Source organism: Convolutriloba macropyga, chromosome 8 (genome assembly GCF_964194025.1).
Source record: "Convolutriloba macropyga chromosome 8, txConMacr16.3, whole genome shotgun sequence".
Lineage (NCBI taxonomy): Eukaryota > Metazoa > Xenacoelomorpha > Acoela > Convolutidae > Convolutriloba > Convolutriloba macropyga.
The window spans coordinates 9,280,682-9,299,497 of NC_134475.1; the positions used below are offsets into that span (position 1 = coordinate 9,280,682).

An 18,816-nucleotide genomic window follows, 5' to 3' on the forward strand; every position below is an offset into this window, starting at 1 on the left:
GGTAAGTGCATCTGTACTTTCAAATTTTTCTGGTAACCGCTCAGCCAAGAATGCTTGATTTTTAATTTGGATCGCGCCAGAGGGTCATCTTGATGAGCTTCATGAAATTCGGGTGGATAATCAACATCAACTTCAATGATGTATCCATGCTGGGCCGTTGACGAAATTTTGAGCACTTCATCGAGCGTGATGTGTGCATCTAGCGCAAAATCCTTCAAGGGCAAATGACCGTTCTGCATTACGCTGCCGTAAAGGTTATTTGCGTCTAGCATCAATGCATATGTAGACGGCTTAGAAGCATCATAGTTCGGCAGATGGCAGTTGTTTGCTTGAAAGAGTCGTTGCTCATAGATTGAAGACTCTCCTCCGCGCATCACGTTCTCTACAAGTTCAAGTTCTTCTCTCTCGGTTAGCAAATGCAAGTTGGGTTTGCACACCTTGATGAAGGCATCTCCTGATAAATTTGATGCTCCATAGTACTGTGCGCAATCTAAACTGGACGTGTTATAACAGATATCTCTGAAAGCTTCAAAGACGCACGCCAAGAGCAAAGTGTCACAGGTTAGATAAAGGTCGTGGTAGTCGCCGATGTTTTGACAACCAAATTTTGAAAACACTTCTTGAGCATGATTGTAGTCGGTTTTGCTGATTGTGACTTCACCGCCATGCAATGTATTTTTTCATTCCGATAATGGCGGCAATACTTTTTCTTCAAACACCTGTTCTGAAGTGATGTAGGAATAACAGTAAAAACTTTTTTGGCAGAGAAGTTGAAAATCGCTATTGGAGTAAGATTCATACCTAGAGCGTAGAATGTCAAAGCGATTGTCATGCAGATCAGCTACCAAGGACTCGAGTGATTGGGGCATGATGTTAAACGAGTCAATTAATCTTATGTATTCGAAGATGGGTACTGGTTGTCCGGCCTCCGACACAAATGTTTTTATGAACACTCCGAAAGAGAGTGATATATAGTTTTTGTCCGTAGAAGGTATAACTTCAAACTTCGTTTCCGGCTCACACTCTGCTAGTGCAAGACACATATGATGAATATCATACTTTTTGATATTGTGACCAATCATTGGCGTAAAAGTAGATGTTTTGCGACGAGTGTTACAGAGTTGATGCGCCCACCCTAGAAAGTGACCATCATAGTGACAATAGTCAAGAACAAGCTCAGCCTCATCATTTATTTGGTTTTCACAGATCCAACATCTTGTGTTATTTTCACGTGCTGGAACAGGTCCTCGGTAGGGTCCGTTGAAAGCTCGTTTTCGGTTGTAGATGTCACGCGCCAGTACGTGCAAAGATTTTACAAATTCGTTCAAACAGTTGTCGCCTTTCTTTAGTTCAAAGTAGACAGGAGTTGCTTTACCGTGTTCTATGGCTGCTATAGCATAACCACAAGGTTCATGTTTTTCAATTGCAACTGTGTAGGAAGTAGAGGGTGAGGGTTGTGCTGTGGCGATTGGAACAAGATAAGATTCTGTGTCAAAGTATAGAACGATAGGAAGAAACCAGCGTGCTTTCCAGTTTCGGAACTGTAGGGAGGTGTCGCTTTTTTTTGGCATAACAATTTCTGCTGCTTCATGTTCGCTGCATGTTTTAACATGGTTTTAATACGTTTCTCTGTTTGTACACAAATGGAAACAATTTCGACAAATACGCTGCGCTGCACGGTGCGCTATACCTTTGAAGTATGCGACAAATCGTTCCAGATTCAAGATGAGAACGTAGTGATGGGCATTCTCATCGTCGAGGAGAAAAAAGTCCATTGTGAAAGATTTGTTAGGCTTTTTGGAGACGTAAATCATCACCAAACGTGTTCCCTCGATTCTGTAAACAAAACAGATTCATGAAGACCAATACAGTTTTAACATTTTGATTCGTTTAGCGGGAATATTTGATTTTTATTGATATTATTTAACAAACGCTTACCCGAAAACATTGATGCGAACGTCGTTGGCGTCTTTGAAGTATGGGATCCTGTTTATGGGCATGGGCATCTGATAGTCTCCAACCGGCTGTTGTTCCGCATTCTTGTGCGTATCTGGATTCGTCTTTTCAGTTCCCGATCGACCTTCTGTCACTAAATTGATTCGATTTTTGATGTGATAAGCGACAACGAAACAATACACAAAGCAGTTGTGATCAAAATGGTTTCGTATGTTGAGCAATGAACGACATCCGTTAAGGTGGGGCTATATATGACGATGCATGCACGGTGGGTGGCAAAGACGGCTATCTTGATTTCCAGTTTGTTTACTTTGCGTAGAATCCAACCACTGCCTTGTGACGAAAACATGAAGAGAATATTCAACATCTCAATCAACATCTTGAAAAAATCTTCGTTCGAGAGTCCGTCCACTGTAGTCCACTCTAGTCCGTCCACTGAAGTATACTGTAGTCATTTCAGAGCCAGCAAAGATTTCGATAGCTTGTTCTTCGTTGTCATTTTCCTTTCTTTCTTTGTAGAGATCAGGAGACACAACGAACTGAATTTTTTTGGCTGCATTTGAAACTTCGCTGTTTATCAGATCAGTTATGATGTCTCTATTGCTCAGCATGAACACCATGAGATCTTGGTCGTCCTCCGTTCCATCTATAGTGAAAACTTGAAGAGCTCCTTGAAAGGCCGATTCTGTTGGTCTTCTGCTTGTTTCACTAGTTCTCGGGGGCAGACTATGTTGATCTCTTATGTGTGTGGCAAAGTGATCAGCAGAATCAAAGCCAATGTAGCAGTAGAGACAACATTGTACTAACGGGTTATTTCGGTTTCCGAAATGTCGTTCGAGAGTTCGTAGATATCTCGAAGTGAAATCACAGTGTTCACAGTGGTACACTGGCACTCCAACTTCATCTGGATGCAAGTTCCTTTGGTGACGATTGCGGTTGGCGTGAAATGTGAATTTGGCGTTACAAAGTTTGCACGAAAAACTCATAGTTGAATCGATTTGAAGATAAAATGGTTTTGTGTTCGAGCTAAACCAAACCTTCAACTCTCTAAAAATAACCAACGTCATGATTGGTCGAGTTTGAAAACATGTTCAAAACGAAATTTTTAGGGACAAAGTTTCTTTCCAATTAGTTAACTAAAGGATTACACAAGAGTGAATAATATCATTGCGCAAGGTTCACAGCCCAATTGATTAAATTAGGTGATGTTTGAAGCTTTGGAAACAACATTTTTTTATCCCGTGTGAGGGCGTTTAGCATTTTATGCAAATTTAGTCCCTGCTTTATGCAAATTCCATCATTTGCCAGTGAGGGCGTAGATCATGTTGTATGCAAATCCATTTGCATATATGATTGGCATTCTGGCCAAAGAGGGCTACAATCATGTCTTATGCAAAATTGAAATAAAATGCAAATACCAATATTTTGCCGTAATAGTCGGAGACATATGCGTCACTTCTATGCAATATATGCGTAATTACTATGCAATGACGTGTTTTAGCGAGCCCTATATGGTTAAATAGCTTTATTGGTGTTATAGTGCAACTGAATATCTCTTTTTAGGGATAAAAAAGTTGATTATTACAGTTTTTTTAACCAAAAACATTGCAAAAAAGTTTTTTTGAAAACAGATTTGAATTTTAGTATATCAAGTCTCATCAATGATTACTGGAGGTTGTAGCAGAATCAGTCGAGGGGTGAAACATTTTTAAAAACTAAAAAAAATGTTTTGAAAAATTGGAAAAAATTGATTTTTTTTTGTTTTTTTTTCGCATTTTTTAATGGAACTCATACTTGGCGAACAGCTAGTCTCATCAATCTTATGATCAAAGTTGCACAGCGCGAGATCTTATGAAGACTTGTTTTTACAGAAGTGTGAAAAAAACCTCGGGAACACGATTTTCCAAAACATCTGGCAGCCACATGTTTCCAGTTGAAAACAGGTGTTTGCAAAAACCGTGTTCCCGGGATTTTTTGGCCATGCTCATCATAACTTTTTATTTCTGTTACATGGCCGTAAGAAAAACTCATTCTGAGTATTTTTCAGCAAAACAACCACATCATTATTTTTTCAATTTTTTCCGAAAAAGTGACCTTTTTTTCAGAAAAAAAAGTGTTTTTTCTCTAAAATTTTTTAGCTTTTCTAAAGTAACACCTTCAAAAAGTAGTAAAAAACATAGTGATAACATTGAAACGTTAAAAAGTTGCATGCTTTCAAATTATCTGAAAGAAAAAAAGTTTTTTCAAAATTTATTGTTTTCACAAATTTTTTGCGTTTTTACAAATAACTTTTTTTCTGTTACAGATATAAAAAAGTTTATGGGGACCAAAAATTTAGAGCGTGTTGTTTTACATCATATGAGATACTTCTCAGTAGTTTGCTCATCAGTCTTCCACTTGTAGGGTGATAAGTTAAAGACAAAAATATATGACTGAACATAGATTTTTTTCTCTGTGACCCGGAAATTGTGCTCCTCCAAAACTTTTGTTTAGAGGTTGATTGTAGAACACTTGGCGCTCAGCAAAATGTTTCCTCACAAAATTATCCAACTTTTTCGTTTTAATTGTTTTTTTTTCGTTTTTCTTCAAAAATTTGCCAATTTTTCGAGCAATTTGTTCAAAAATGGTTTCAAAATGGGCAAAGACACCACTTCTCAATAAAATTGTTCAAGTCCTATTTTGTAGACGATATTGTGCTCTATAAAACCATGTTTATATATGTTTCTTCATTTGGCAAATATAGTCACTTTTACAGGTTTTCGAAAAACAAATTTTCAGTTTGTCTTTAGTCCTTCGATTTTTTTTCAATTTTCAAAAACCAAACTAATAATATTAAAATTTTATTTTGTACACAAAAACAATTTAATCTGCTTTAAAAAATCGAAACAAATAAATCATAGAAATTGACTCAACATTTTTATAAAACACAATTTTTGATTACTCCATTAAGCAATTCTTCAAACAATCAAACTGAGAGTTTAAGTTTCCTTTCAGAATTTCTAATCAATGAGTTTTTCACAGAGTCCAATGGACCTTCTTTTACTTGGCGCAAGAGTGATTTTGGGCGCCTCAGAGTTGTCAGGTGTTGTTGTTGTTGTTTTCGTTGCAACCAAGCTTCAACCGGTCTCCAAAATTGTTGTTGGTGTCGTCGAGCCAGACGGTGTTCTGAAGTTGGTCGCAGACAAATTCTGCATCAATTGACTTGCAGTTGGTAGTGAGCCAAAATTCCATGCAAGTTTCTCTTCTGTGACGGGGGAAAACAGAGACCCTGAGCTCTCCGGAGTCACAATGGCACTAGGATCAGAAGTTGGCGTTGAAACACATCCTTGTGTTGGTGGTGGTGACTCGGGAGAATGTGGAAGGCCCCATAAATCGGCTAGGTCATTGCAGGCTCGAATTACTCCCAACTGGTTTTCGAAAAAGGGCACGCAGTCACAATCGTATTTGTATAGAATAGTTCGAGCTTCTTTTGGCATTGTCACAATGTCATACGGGTAAAGAGGATGTGTTAACGACAGAGGTGGAACGAACCCGCCTGAAGTGATAAAGGTTCCACCGCAATCTTCACTCTCCTTTTTGTCCGGCAAGGTTGCAATGAATTTAATGAAGATTTTGTATATCATAAAGTGTTCAAGCGTTGTCCAATTCTACTCTTTCTCGTTTGTTCTTTTTTGTTGGATAAAAACCACAAAGTTTTCGTAAAAGGTCTGGTACACAATTGTTCGCTCCCACACATTGTTTTGGTCACTCAGAATATGGAAAGACATTTTTTGCGTTTGAAGAAGCTTGAAGAGATAAAATTTTTTAAAAGAATTTTGGATTGCTTTGCAGAGAAGATAAGCAAATTGAATGTTTTTGATAATTGAACAAAAAAAAGTTGTGAAAGTATTTTAAGCGCAAGGAAATTTCTTTACAAATTAGACTTCTGCTCAGACAGTAGATTTTCAACAAAGTTGCTGTTTTGAAACCGAAATGAAATAAAATGTAGCGGGGAATTTACCCCCTGTAGTTTATGTGAGTTAACAATGGTTCCAGTGGCCTCTTCTCTTATCTGCCCCCGGCACACCCAAAGGCCAACTATTTTAGCCCGGAATTTTGATTGAAAACATATGTGCTTATTGCTTTGTCTATAACAGATTTAGGCACACGCCTTAAAACTGCACATGTATTTACAAAATTTGATTGAACGCCAGGCGTTTTTCATTAATTTGGACCAAGTTGGATAAGTAGACAACACACGTGTAACCCACGCATGCCGCGCGCCTGAGGTGGGGAGCACGTTGCTTGTAATTGAAACCACTCTTTGGTTCCTTGTTACGAGGGAATTATCACGCCTAACACGTATTCCCCTCTTATCAGTCAGTTTCTTTGAAACTCATGGTGTTAGGGACTTTTATCAGTGTGTATTTGTGTGCGTGTGTGTGTGTGTGTGTGTGTGGGTTATCAAGGCAATGCCAAGAAATTCCTCGTGTTATTCTAAAAATAACTGTGATATATAAGTTATAAGGGAAGTACACCAACCTCTGAAGACATTGATATTTGTAAATTACATGAAACACCCTTATCAGTACTGTTTTGGAATGAATAGTAAACAATTGAATAATTTAGCCTTTCACTAACAGTTGACTACGTTCTACAACAAAAACTTCCAAGCTAATTTGATACAAATGCCTTTCACTGCAAGCAAAGACAAAGAGTACGGTGATTGCTATTTCGATATATCTAAAACAGAAAGAGGTTGATAAGAGCTACTCTCAAAACCTATGAAAACACCGGGACGTATGTATTTTTGAAACTTTTTAAGAGAAAAGGCAATGAATATGAATTTGAACAGAGAATATCCCTTTCAACAGAGGAGTTTGCCAAACTTATGAAAAAAAATGGCAGGATACGAAACTCGGTGCCAGAGTCAGAAGGGAAAAGAAGATACTTCTGTTGCTAAACAACCAGTGGCTAAAAAGCCTAAACTAGCAGAAAAAGATTCTGGATAAGAATCCGCGTCCTCATCCTCGGCTGCTTCCACAGATTAATCAAAATGGTTGAAGCAATGTTTGAACGATCGCCAGCTTACTTCAAAAAATTTCAGAAGGCGTTCAAATTTTCAGCTTGCGATGAAAAACCAGAGGTAAATGGTGTAAAAAATTATGCTGTGTTCATTTTGAAAACCCCTTTTGCACTTTGAAAACTAACCATTACCATGTTTTGGTGGATACACCAGACGTGACAAAGTGTTGAGACAAATCAAAGTTTAAAAAAAGCTATACAGTGCCTTGTCTCTACACGACATTCAAGATTTTGTTAGCCAATTCAAACACCCTAGAACTGAATGGAGAAATTTTTCAAAAGCTTGTTTTGGCGGTTGAATACAACAAAAATTTGAGCATAGACTCCCACTCAATTCAGAAACTGTTGCCAAACTTCTTTAACGAAGCTGCTAATCAAAAGGTCAACAACAACAAAATTTTCAAAATATCTTGTCTGGGCCACACTCAGGTGCTTTCTGCCAAATAATGGATATTTTTTTGAGTGGATATGGTAATTTGCTTGTTGATACTGGTGTTTTGTTTGTACGCATAGTGTATGAAGAGAAAATAAAATTTGGAAAAAAAACTCTATTCAACTAAGAAGAGTTTTAGTAGGGTTACTTAGAGCATCATATGAAGCGCAAATCGAATCAAATCAACATCACTCATTTTCACAATTTCTGTTTTCTTATAAATGTATAAATGTAATGAGCAACATAAATACAAAACAAGCCACATAAAATAGAGTTTTGTGTTTGTATAGGTTGATTTCTTAGCAATTCATACACGTTTTGAATATCAAGAGCATCAGAGGCCAGTCTGTTGTACAAACATTTGTATGATGGTAATTTCTGTCCAAGCGGATCAGCAAAAATGTAATAGCCGCATTCTTCCTACACAAAAGTGTCAAATGTGTTCCAATAGAATCAGAGCTGGATACATTCACAATAATAAATCTGTTCTGTGACAATTTCAAGGGAAAATTATCAGCTGCAAAGACACCACAAAATTTGTACTTTAGAAGTTTACATGCTTGAATCAGGCTCTTTATTTCGTCTTCATCCATTAGTTTGTCAGAATATGATTTTTCGAAATTTTCCGAGCCGAATCGATGAAAATGGTACTCGCTTTCTCACCAGTATTGAAAATTTCTATATTACTTGGCAAGGCAACTGAAAACTTGAGTTCAATTGAAATTGAACAATTAGTGAGTACAGGATGAATAAAATTATGCGACGCCTGCTGAGTGCTTGCGGGATCAAACACCATAATAAAATGGCTCGGATACTCAGACAATTTAATTCTATGACCATAGTCAATATAGGCTAAGTCTAACATTGTGTTGAGATATAAGCGTTTGTCATCAGTTGTATTTATTGGACTGTCAGCAACAGGAAGTTCATTTCGGTAAATAAAATTCTGCTCCAGATTGATTTTACGAAAGTGGAAAGGATTGAGTTGTTTGCTTCCTAAAAAAGCTTCATTTGTGTTAAGGCATATAGCTAGACGTCGAATGGGCTCCCTGCTGAAAACATCCTCTTGTTTCCAGCTTTGCAAGCCAGTGGAAGAAACGTTTTAGTTATGGTCTCCAAATGCGGATAGGACGCTGGACTCGAAAGTAAAGTTATTTCAATCATAGAAACCACGTCATCGTTCAACGTCATTTTTCTCACATACCAATTAGCTTCTATAATTTTTTACTTTGTAGGATTTTGCAGCATCGTCGGAAATTGTGTCAAAATCATCTATTGATCGTCGAAAAGAAATTGGCAACGTCACACCACTCAAAAGATGCCGATCGCAAGTATAAAAATCTACAGCTACTTTTCCATAAAAAGTACATTCGGCAGATTGTCTAACAGAGGCTTTTCGTCTGTTAACTTCAGCTGCCGGAATTGCCCCGGGGTTTTCTTCGTATGAATAGCCTTGACATGCCAACCAAGCTGCTTTAGCATCTTTGTTATGAGAAAATTCAGTTTCAATGAAACTTTGTGAGCAAAAGTTCCATTTGCGTTTGAAATTTTTAATCCATTGGCAGATACTGTGCAGTCAGAAAAGAGCGAATGTAAAACATTATTGCAGAAATAAGGGGCGTCTGTTTTTGTGACGTCTGCTGCAGCTCCAGCGTCATTTTTCAAATCGGCTTCAGAACCTTGAACTATCTTGCATTTGATTTCTAGGGAAATTTTTTGTAGGTCAATAAAATTATTTCTGTCTCCAGCCACCTCAAATTCGAGCATGGGTCCATTAGGGCTGTACACCGGCCCTTCTTTTTGACAAAAACTACCCTCAAAAGTTACATGAAGCGCTGGTTTTTCAAACAAATCCAGGGAACTATCTGTTGCCTCTGTTGGTAACATATTACCGATCATCTTTAACTCTAGCGAAGAAATCCGACCGACTTCTTTTTGGCTGTTTATTTTTTGAAATGACTGTCTTTCTTATATTAGTACTTTTTCTAGTTTTTGAGCCAGAACGTTTAGACCGTCTCCGATTCATTCGGTTTTGTCGTGCCATTCGCAGTGCTAATGAGCCTCCTGTTTGCTTTTTGACTGTATTCGAAATAGTGTTTTTCAACGCCTGCTTTGCGGATTTTTTTTCGCTGACAACATCCACTAACTCTGGTACACTTTGTAAGAGAAGTTCTTTTCCGACACGTTTTGCTGCGGGTAGAATGAATTTTCGTGAAAGCGGCAAAGCGATTCGACCTATGCCCCCTCCTCCTATGAAGCCGCTTCCTCTTTGTCTATAATGTCCAGAAAAAAAAGCTTTTTGAACTGTAGCGTCAATATTACTTTACCGAACCCTGAAAAGGACTAATTCACCTGTTTCGGTACGTAACTCTATGGAAATTGATGGAATCGTATTTAAAAGTAGTTTTTTATAGTCGAAATTTGAAAAAAAAACTATTCTATGTGTTTGTTCAAGTCACACACGCTACCGTTTTGCAGACGTTGTTTTGAATCAATGACGCGTAATAACGGTGCCCTAGCATCACCAACTTACATATACTCGATAATGTTTGTGTAAATGAATATTAGGTGCTTTCCCTTGCACAGATCAGCAGGGAAATCTCCATAATAAGCTTTCGTCTCATCGCTCTTCCTTAATTTATTTGATGTAGCTGTATTCATTTTGTACACAATATGTAGACCATGTTTATCTGGAATTCCTGTAAAACCCACAATACAGGGTATTTCTTCACTAGGAAAAGTGATTCCCTCATTTTTACCAAAAAGTATTTCGTATTTTCCAGTACTCTTGATTTCGCGAAACGAAAATTTAGGTAGTCCAAATGTTCGCTTGATAGTAAATAGAAGTTGAGCAACAGTTTCAAAGTTTCCAGACATGAAAGAGATTTCTTCTCCACTGTAAGGTCGAGAAATGACATTGGCATCAGATGAGATTCTTTGTGAGTCCTCGTAACCCTTAAGACTATATGCTATCAAATCTCCATTCAAAACATGCTGAATTTTGGTCGGAAAAATAATTTTACTTAGAGCTACCCTCCAATCGCCAGATAGTTGAATTTCATCTTTGAAAAAGTTTTTGAACGAAACTAGTGTGTTTTGATCAAAGATCTCGATCGAAGCGCTAGAAATAACATGCACCGTAAATTCGTCTTCGAATCGTTTACTTCCCATTTTTTAGAGGAGACTCTCGTGATAGTTGAAGTTCCCTTTGATAGAATTTACCCCTGATAACTTCTTTATCCGCATCAATAAGAGAATACGAGGGAGGATGCAATGTCGGGATAGATGCGATTTCAAACAATTCGTCAGTAAACGATTGTTTGTAGCACTTCCCGAAAGTCGCCTCTTTTTTCAATATGCGCACGAAATCACCAATATAGAATTTGGGTTTTGAGAATTTTCTGTATTTGCAGTCAAGGACACAAGCCCTGGAACGTCTTTCTTCGTGACTTTAATCGGAGCGAGCTTTATCGTTCAATTTACTCTAGAATTGATTGTTTTAACAAACGCATCCAATTTGTCTAGATATAAATACGTCCACTTTTTCTTCTAAATATCTGTAGATTATATTTTTCAAAGAGCGTATATTTCTTTCCGCAAGAACAGACTTTTTCTCACTGAACGTACTGTTTAAATGAATTCCGCGTTCAGTGCATAGGGCTTTGAAAGCGCCTAGGAACTCTGTACCATCATCAACCCAAACTTTCTCAAGTTGTTTATGCTTGATCATCTTTTTGAAGACCTGTGCTGGCTCTGTGGCATATTTCGTTTTCAGTGGCTCAACCCTGGGATATCTTGACAAACAGTCAACAGCCACAAGCAGATATTTTACACCATCGTTGAATTTTGCAAAATTATCAACATATGCTAGATCAACGGACCAGATCTCAATGTGACGTTAACAACAATTTTAAGTCTTGGGAATCTGAGGCGACGTGAACGGTATTTGTTGAAAGATGGTTTCGTTTCCAGTTACATTTTAATTTTCTTCATTGATAATTTACTCAATTTTTGCAATCTCTTTGCGCTTCCAAATGACGCAGGACCGTTTAAATAGAGCTTGTCAAGTTTCCGCACATCGTCAATAGATATCCCAGTCTTTTCTACGCGCCTCTTCTGCTGTCTTCTTTTTACTTTCATCGACTCTTGGCTTTGCGTGTTTTTCCGTTGGTTCAGATCGTCTTCCTTCCTGCTCTTTTTTCGTTTTTCGCTTCGGTTGTCTTGATGCAGTTTCCTTTTCATCTTCACTGTAAAACTGATCTACAACTTTTTTTTGCGTGAGTATTATAAACCAAGTTAGCTGATATATTAAGTTCACTCAAGATTTTGGAATACTTTGACAAGTCAATTTTTTTGTGGGTTGTTGTAAATAGTACAAAAAGCTTGTTACATCTACTCCTTGAGTCTCATCGTTAATGTGCAGAATGTTAGTCTCTCCACTAATAGAAACATTATTTGAATTGAAAATTTTATTTAGGATAATTGCAGCTCTTTTGGTTTTGTTTTCATCCACTAGTTTCAGTTCTGGCATTATTGAGTGGAATGCTGAATCCCTATTTTTTTCACTATTGGCTCTATTTCACTGTCATCACTAAAAAACGATTCGGCTCTTACCTCGTCTGCGTCACTTGTTGCATCACCGCTACTCTTTGTTCTCTTGATCGACCTATCAGTGTTAGTGTCCGCATCTTGTACTTTTTTCTCATTATTTCGTTCAAAATTCGAATTAGTCCTCTGTAGGAGTGCTAACTGAGTTGCTTTTTGCTGATACATTGGATTATCAAATATTTCTTCCTTGGTTGGGTTTTTTGAAATGAACATTCTTTTGGGGTCAAAACAAACTCTTCTGCATGCATTATTCTGCCTTCAAGTAAATATAGCACGACAATCTCAACGATCGAATGAGTTCTAGTTTTTTGGCTAAAACGTTTCGCCTTTTCTCCAAGCTTGTTTTCTTTGATAATAATTGTTGAAATGATTTCTCCTGATTTTTAAGTAACTGCTTGTTCACTGGAACATTGCCATTGAACACATTGAGCAAACACTCACAGAGAAAGTTTATAATGCTATTTGGTGCTGGTTTGAGGAACGTTCTGAAATTGCTCTCGGGCAGCTCGAGCATTTGCTTTAGCATACATAACTCTTTCTCTCTCATCTGTCAAAGTAGTGATAACCGCTTTGGAGGACGGTAGATAAAAAATTGTTGGACCTGGTTGTACAATATTTGAATAATTAAGGAGTCTGATGTTTTTGGATCTAAGTCAATGAGTAAGTGTCCAAAAGGTTGTTTTGTCGCAAGTTCATAGCTTTCCTTCAAAAAATTTGTATTGTTCAACTGTTTTCCGACATAGGTGATCTGCTGTATGTCTCTAGGTGATTTGAACAAACTGATATGGGTTGTGTTCAGATCAATTGTTCGCGACCATTTACTATGTTGAAATAAGTTATGCTTAACATAAATCACACTACTGTTTCTATGGCGTCCAGCAGTTGCAAATTTTGAAAATTCTTTGTCATTGAAAATTTCTTCACACGAATCGTCAAACACAAGCAGACAATTTTCCAGCTGAGAAATGAATTCGAATCCAGAAAACTTAGTGAAAAAAATTTTCATTTTACGCTCTATTGTTCTGAACTTTGGCTGCTCGTGTTGATAGAAGTAGTAAATAGAACTAAGATTTGGATAGAAAGTGTTTCTCAATAACATTTGAAATATAAGTTCTGTTTTTCCACAACACGACGGACCACAAACAGCCATAAAAAGCCTATCGCCAGTGGATAATAATTTGTTCATAGCTTTGGATTTGGAATAGCGTAGACAACTGTGCACGAAAGCAATGAAAACCAAAATGTTGTTTCTTCACAATCAAGTTGGGAAAACACAAGCTTGGTTAAAGACACTACAATAAGAAAAAGTATTATCAAAATCTGACTAAAATAGAATAATTTGAACGTGGTAGCCGAGAATTAAAAAACTTTCAGGAACGCCTCTCTTGATTTTCCTCATCAAAAACTAAAGCATTCAATCCCCCTATATTAGCGGAGTCTATCTGGTCTTCTTTAACACTCATTCGAAAATAAGTTAATTGCAAAAATGAAATAACACTCAGTTTTTTAGTTTAAATTGCTTTTTTGTTAGTCTCTCTCTAAATCCAAAAGAATTCATAAGTAGTATAACTAGAGTCTTTGTCGTCTTTATTGTAAGTCACTTTATAGTTTGCCTGCATGCCGTAACCACTTCCATAGTAGACAATAGACTCTACGTTGCCTTCACTGACCAACATTTTAATTTCATCAGGGAGATTGTCATCGTCCAGAGGAACTTGAACTGGTGCTGGCCACTTAGGCGTAGGTAAAGGGGTTAGTTTCAGTTTTCTCATTTTCTGTTGTAACGACATGATAAATTGGAAAATATTCAAGTAATGAAAGATACTTCTTCAGCGTCTCATTTTCTTTAGTGTGGCAGAGAATCTGTTGTTTTCGCAGAATATTCTGTCCCCGTGATTCTATTTTCTCTTCTTTGAATAAAGTCAATGTCAACTGATTATCATTCGTTATGTAACTGCATACTGTCAAACTTGGAGATAAATTCACCTGAAGAACTGATTGAGCTGCCTTCTCCACTCGACGGCTCACTGAATGGCAGAGAGATCCAATAGAAATACAACTGTGCTTTCCTCTTAGCACAATGTTTCCTCTTTTGCCTTTCCGGTAGGTAGAAAGAGTGCAGAGCGCAAGTAATATCAATTGGCGATTTAATATCTTCAACTTTAGAACATTGAAGAGTTTCCAAATATATTACCTCTTTCTGCAAGAGAGTTTGGAGTTATTCTGTTTTCTCTTTCCCTTTGGCATAAAAGTTCCCTGACGGAAACCGAAATTTAATGGCGACCAAAAGTTTGTGATAGAAACCAGTAAGGGTAAGCACCGTTGTTCCAAGACACACCATGTAAAAATTTAGTATCCCACTTATGAGATCTCTTGTCACTAGCGGAAAGTGAGTTGTAGGAAACTGGCGGAAGAAAAAGAAGTGTGTCCGAATAATTATTTGAACAAAGTGATAACTCTTTTATTATAAAACCAGTTCTCTTATAACGAAAACCTTCAAAATCTAATATCACTATTTCTTGTTTCAGCATTCCAACAAAGTGAAAAAATTATTTTGAACGTCTTCACAAACGAACAAAAAACGAATCCCGTGATGTGACCCAAACACTCGTTCGTAATTGGACAAGGTAACACATAGGAGTATCCAGGTCCTTTACGACTGTACTCTGCTATGAAACCTGACGCGTCGTGGAGTATTGCATGAAGTCGAAGTTTTTTGAACGATTTGAAGTAGTTGTCCAGCGACGAATTATCAATTCCAATTGGACCGCCATACGGTCTCAGCTTCAATGTTGCCTCCAAATCAATATCAGGATCAAGGTATTGGCAAGCAGCTAGAGAATACAGAAACCTTTCACCGTACTTTGGATAATTGTTCTTTATCTCCAGGTAAATTTAATGAATAATTTTTAGATCAATGGTTTTGGCCATCTTTTTCTACAAATATTATTCTGGCAAAATGAATCCCAATCTTACCTCCTAGGATCGGCCACTTGAGCTCCCAACCAAAATATATTCACACAAATTCATGTAGCGAAAATACCGCTAACATGAAGGATCTTCCCGCACACTCACGAAATATATATACCAACAATAAACCGCCAGACAAATACATGTAGCGCAATTACCACTTTCATAACATAAAAGATCTCCTCTAAGGTGTCAGTGATCCCCCTCTGCCGAACGGATCTCCAAAGGATCCCCCCGATCTTCTTGTATATATGATACTACTTATACCATTGACTCCGGCGTTGTGGTAAATTACCACCGTAATAGTTGAAGTTTATCTTCAGTGTTTTACGTATCCTAACTACGTAGCCCTAACTCTTTATACTTTAAGGCTGTTACCGGAGCCCAAGAAGGGTCTGCCTTATTTGCATCAAAAGTAGAAAATCACTCTTGAACGAAGTTTGAAGCAATTCTAGTATTCGTTTGTGTGTTTAATAAAAAATAACAGAGTGACTGTTTTGGCTTTCTGAGTAATACATAAGAGAACAATGCGTCAAAAAGTGTGTAATAGCATATAGTAACGTCATTCGAAGACACTCAATATTGTTATTTCCGGCATCTAAGTCAGATTAAAGTGGAATTGAGGCTCCATCAGCCATTCAAAAGCAAATTAACTGAGTTGATTTAAATTTGTTTGTAACTAGCAGTAAGATTCATTTTACCTTATATAAGAATTGTACATAAGTCCATTTTTTTAAAAAAAATTATACTAGTGTTCTCGGATCTCAACTTAATGCAAACAAAGGACGATTTCATTGGGTTTTAAATTTGTGAGTGCGCCCACGGATTTCAGGCACAACGACATCGTCACTGTCCAATAAAGATGATTTTAACAATTAAATAAACTCAGTGAGATTCAGAAGCTAATTAGCATGATTATAGCGATTAGAAAGTCAGTCTTAGAAAGCTCGCTTTTTTTGTGGCTCCATAATTTTTGATGCCATGCTGTTTTGATACAAATAAATTCTGGACAACTGTAGACAAACCGAGACAAACAATTTTTTAAATGTTTTCCTTGAGTATTTCCTTGGAGAAAAACCTTCTTTCGGCAGATTGGTTGTAAATTTACGCATAACGTCAAATAGCTGTCCTCAATCCTACTCGTTTTTTATATCCCTCCTCTTGAAGCATCAAATAAAATTTTCCGTCCCGCCTGAAGGAAAATGCAGATACAAGAATTTTTATTCGGTTTTAGGAAAGTGTTGTTAATATAGTACCACTGTATAGTTTCTAGCAAGTTTTTATAGAATTGAGAGACTGATGCCACTAAAAGATTTTAATTTTTTCGAACAACAAAAATATTTAGTGAATTTTTCAAGAAGTTCATATCTCACGTTAACCTACCTGTAATTAATTAAATCAAGCCCACAGCTCTCTTTCAAACGTTACTGCAATTTTGAAGACCTCCGAGGATTCACTGGGCCAAATATTCACTTAAAATTCCCAAAAAATCTTTGTGATTTGCAAACTAATTGTTTCCAGAATCTTTACATCAAACCCACATAAAATTTTTTTGGAGATTTCTTGAGGATAGCCATTTCTCAACGCTTGAAATTGAGGGAATTGTGTTTTGCCATAGCTCTATTTGAAAAATAGGCCAGTCACATTATGATACCTAAATAAGACCCACACGGTGGGAGTTAGGTAACACTAATCAGCAAGTTCTTCGCGGGTAACAAAAGTGAAGTTTAGTTGCACAGAAGTTGGGTACCATTAGTACACGTTTAACACGAATGTGATTGACTAAAAGAAACAAAGAAAGATAATACAAGTGTTCCAAATTTTTCAAGGTATTTCAGGTTTGGAAGCTATCTGTATCTGCTGTTCAGTTTCAGTAATATTTTTGCAAGTTCCTTTCCCAACGTTTTGAAAACCAATTTTATCTTGTTCTTGTAATATATGGCCTGAGTGGAAAAACTTACAATCAGATTGTCCAGCTCTCTAACTTTTTTGGCACGCTCTTTTTAAATATGTGTCATAATATAATTCATAGAAGCCAAATACAAATAGAACTTGGATGTGCAAGCTCCAATTGGTGGCAGATTTGCAGAACCCTTCTAATTTACCTGGACCCAATATTCTATACTACAAGTCTCCAATTTTGATCGCTAAATTTTCAAATTCATTTCGACACAATATCAAGCCGAGTTGAAAAACATACATCTTTGTATTCTGCTTTGGAAAATTTATCTTAAAGCAGCCCTCAATTGAAAAAATTTCTTTCGTTGCTCTTGTGTAATCGTCAATCTGTAATAGATTAGCACAACAAACAGATTTTTTTAAAAAAGTTTCAGCTTGCCTTAAGGTGTCTATGGAAATTTTCCATAAAGTTGGATTAGTATTCAGCTCAATTTTTAGCACGCTGTGGCTAAAAGTTTGCCATTAATGGTGATTAAGTGTCACGGCTCATCGTACAAAAATTGCAGTAGCCATACTAAGTCATATATGATTCTTAGTAATGAAAATAGGTCATATTTAACTTGTATAAACTCTTGGTAGTCACACAAGGGTCATAAAAAGATAAAAATTTGGAAGCAATCTGTATCTGCTCCTCAGTTTCTGTGAAGTACTTGCAAAGTCCTTTCCCAGATTTTTTTAAAACTAATTTTAACTTGTTCTTGTGATATATGGCCTAAGTAGAGAAACATGCCATCAGATTGTTCAGCTCTCTAACTTTTATTGCACGTTCTTTATCGAATTGGTGACAATTTTACAAAACCCGCCTATTTCTATACTGCAACCCAATATTTTATACTGCAAGTCTCCAATTAAGATTTCTTTTTTATTATTAACTTTGACACAATATCAAGCCTAGTTAAAAAACGTACATCGTTGTATTCTGCTTTGGAAAATCTATTCGTACTCATAGCAGTCCTCAATTGAAGAAATTCTTTTGTTGCTCTTGTGTAAGCGTCAATCTGTAACAGATTATAAAAACAAACAGAGATTTTTTTTAAGTCTTAGCTCTCCCTAAGAGGTCTACGGAAATTTTCCATGAAGTTGGATTAGTATTCAGCTCAATTGTTAGCACGCTTTGAAGCTGCGAAATGTTTTTGGAAATATTACAAGGTCGTATATGACACATAAAACATTAACTGGTGCCATAGAATCTATTATAATGTAGTCAGAGGACTTATTAAATTATTATATCGCATTTGCAATCCACATTTGATTCTTTGTGTGCGCTAAATAATAGCTTTGCAATTTGAGCCTATCCACAAAACCAATTTGAGGTTATATGCAATTTTTTTCAAAATATATTATAAATGAACATATATAGATATTAATTGGCTTCAAAGAATATCAAAACTTTAGTTATCTATTTGGATTTACTTTTTTGTTTAGTACTCAACTTGGCAGACGATACTGTGCGTTCGGGTCTTGCTGGGAAATCACATAGGTGATGCCGGGAATCTCTTAGGTGATACCGGGAATCTCACAGGTGATGCCTGACCGACTAAAAATTAAATCAAAAACATAATTGGTAAAAAGATTTTTGAAAAAACAGATGTATGATTCTTGGTAATAATACTAGGTTCACATATGATTTCATGGTAATCATACAAGGATCGCACTAGGTAATACGTTATGATTTGTATGACATCATATATGATCCTTGTATGACTACTTAGACGCGGCTGCCCGGGGTATTAAAACATGAGCACAATGGTCATATATTTGTAGCAAAAGACATTCAGAATGATATAACAAGAAGTTTTTAGCTGTCTATTATATATTCTAAGCAT

General features: G+C 36.7%; 1 protein-coding gene across 1 annotated transcript in view; it reads left to right on the forward strand.

Annotated features, from left to right (window-relative positions):
• The window catches only part of LOC142344358 (NACHT domain- and WD repeat-containing protein 1-like), a 309,470-nt gene that overhangs the window by 88,283 nt on the left and 202,371 nt on the right, over positions 1-18,816 (forward strand). The window lies entirely within an intron of this gene.